Here is a 3,067-nt window from a genome sequence, read left to right on the forward strand (position 1 = left end):
AACCTTCCCAACAAGAAGAATATAAACAAAGTGCATATCAGGTGTACAAACACCTAACATATTTGTTGCTATGTAAACTTTTTGCATTCAATATCTAGGTTTATCAACTTTTGGAACCCTAATCTTGATGTGGGTTTCAAAGCACCTAAGTAATTCTACATCACATGTATAAAACATCAGGTTAGGATACTATATTTAAATCTAAATCAATTGAATTATATACAAGTTATATATGAAACTCATGCCAATACCTATATCTCAAAGAACTCATCCATCAGCAACAGAACCTTCCCAACAGGAAGAATATAAACAAAGTGCATATCAGGTGTACAAACACTTAACATATTTGTTGCTATGTAAACTTTTTGCATTCAATATCTAGGTTTATCAACTTTTGGAACCCTAATCTTGATGTGGGTTTCAAAGCACCTAAGTAATTCTACATCACATGTATAAAACATCAGGTTAGGATACTATATTTAAATCTAAATCAATTGAATTATATACAAGTTATATATGAAACTCATGCCAATACCTTGAACCATTTCCACCTCAGGTCTGTAGAATTAGCTGCAATTAGAGGTGTGCATGGGCTAGGCCGGGTCGAGTTTGGGCCGGGCCAGTACAAAATTTTAAGCCTGTTTTCTAGGCCCCGGCCCATTACTAACTCTGTTAAAAAAAATACAAAACCAAGCGTTGATAAAGTTTAACAAAAAAGAATTATTCGAAAATGATAGAAAAAATAAAAAATTTACCGTAAAAAATATATTAACAACCAGCATTACTATTTACTAGCTGTAGTCAACCAATTTTGCCCGGGCTCTTTTAAAATATTAAAATAAGCCAAACAAATAAGTCCAGGTAAATTGAATAAAAAAAACACACAAATAAAGAATCCAAATTCAAAAGTCCAATGTCCGTTACAAATATTTGGGCCAAAAATAACTTAAACCCAAAATCCTTTAATATAGACCTAACCCAATCCTTAGTTCAAATAGCACGAACCCGAGGCCCAATACACCCAAAAGGAAACACAACAGTCGAGAGCACCAGAAGCTTCTGGAATGCCAGAGAGTTGGGCTCCCATGAGAAGCTCCTCGCACAGCCTCCTTTGCGCGTCTCCTTGCTCCTCCGTACGACTATCCCTGCATTAGAATACACGAGAAGAGGCCAGCTAACAGAATACAGCAAATGACAGCAATAAAAATGTATTTTTATTTTTTATTTATTTTAATCTGTAAATTTGGCTATAAAAGACGATGATTGTACCTGCAAAAGGGATTACGAATATATACACACGCATAGAGAAGAGAGAAAAAGTAGTTTTAGCAAAGGTGATTTCAAGTGTTAATTTTTTCTCTTTTGATTTTTTTTATTTATTTTATTGGCTTGGATTCTTAGCATATGAATCGACACCAATGAGAGCCCAAATACTTCAGGAATCAGAGGTAAGGGTGAGGAGTCGAATAGTGTTGAAGTTTTCTTTGTTTTATGAATTTTTCTATGTTTAAAAAAAATAGCATGAGACTTGAGTTTCCTTTCAAACAAAGAAGAAAAGGAGGAAAATACTTACCAAATCCTTTTAAAGCATTATCGAGTGCCTTCAACGGTGAGATCAGGTACTGTTTGCATGCTGTTGATCACCAAAATCATGGTGGTTCGGCTGCTAGCAAAGGAAACCCTAGCAATTTGATTTCAGGGGTGTGATTTTCGGCCAAATTGTGGGATGTGTTTGAGAAAGAATAGGGAAAGAAAGGTCTTAAATGACCTGTTAACGAAACGGCACCGTTTAAGAAAAAGGGGGAGGGTCCGCACGTCAACCCGCTTGGAGACCCGGATCCACCCTTTTGCGCCTAAAATAGTTTATTTATGCAGCAGGCCCTTCCCCTTCGCTCCGCATTGTGATTGGATCCTATTGGTGACTGATTTGTTTTAGTTTTCTCTTAAAATTTCCCCAAAATTTGTATGACTTTGCATTTTAACCCGCGTCTCAACGCAATGTTTCAGGATTAGGGATAATTTCAGTTGTGGTCTCTGTGAATTCATGCGTGTTATATATGAGTCCTTATTTTATTATTAGTAGTTTATTTATTTTGTAAATTATCTTTTTTATTTTACTTTGATTTCAATTAGGTAATTTGTTTTGATTCATTTTGTTTTTTTTCTTAACATGTATATTATTTGGGAATGTTTATATTAATTGTATCATTTATATTATTGGTTGACTTATTTGTTGTAATTTGGGTAATTGTATTTCCACATGTTGTATACTATTTTGTGTAAGGTTTTATGCATTATTATACGTGTATATATATATCTTATAATAAAATTAGCCTTATTCTACGAATATTATTAATGTTAAATTATTATATACATTTAACTGTTTTTTTAATTTACTCACATATTTATATATATATTTGGATGTTCAAAATGAAATAACGTGTTTTATATATTATTTAAATTCTAACCATACGTATATGAAAACATTGGTATAAATATATTAAATTTATATACATTACTAAATAATAGTATTTTATACATATAATTTCTTTTAGATCAATTCACATATTTTATTATATATCTTTATTATTTAAAGGAAAATCCCACATAGTTTATGTATTATTTAAGTTATTATTAAACATATATTTAGTACTTATATTTAATTTACATACATTATTAAAGCCACGTTGTTCTTATACATATAGTTTTTAATAAACTTGTATATAATTGTGTTTTTAAATTTATTACGTATATAATCTATGATAAAATTAGGTTAATCTTATAATTCATATTTTAATTCAATGATATTTTGACATACAATTATTTCTAAAATTTCTTCATATATATACATTACCCATATTAAATTATTTTTACTATAGTACATATTATTATTTTCATATAACTTTATGTAAATATGTTTCTATGTATATATCTTCTTTTAAAGTTATTTATGTGTATAATATATTTCTTTTAAGGACCATATTTTAAATCATACAATTTATTATTTGTACACTCTCATATTATCCTTATGTATGTATTATTTATATGTTCCATCAATCCAAATCAA

At 30.0% G+C, this 3,067-nt stretch overlaps 1 long non-coding RNA gene across 1 annotated transcript; it reads right to left on the reverse strand.

Annotated features, from left to right (window-relative positions):
- Positions 1–866: 866 nt before the first annotated feature.
- Positions 867–2,338, reverse strand: LOC121204650 (uncharacterized). Its single transcript, XR_005899850.1, has 2 exons — positions 1,574–2,338; positions 867–1,145 (listed from the first exon to the last, which is right to left on the reverse strand). It is a non-coding gene; the product is annotated as an uncharacterized lncRNA (long non-coding RNA).
- Between the last annotated feature and the right edge of the window lie 729 nt (positions 2,339–3,067).

The sequence above is a fragment of the Gossypium hirsutum genome, chromosome A08 (genome assembly GCF_007990345.1).
Source record: "Gossypium hirsutum isolate 1008001.06 chromosome A08, Gossypium_hirsutum_v2.1, whole genome shotgun sequence".
Taxonomy (NCBI): domain Eukaryota; kingdom Viridiplantae; phylum Streptophyta; class Magnoliopsida; order Malvales; family Malvaceae; genus Gossypium; species Gossypium hirsutum.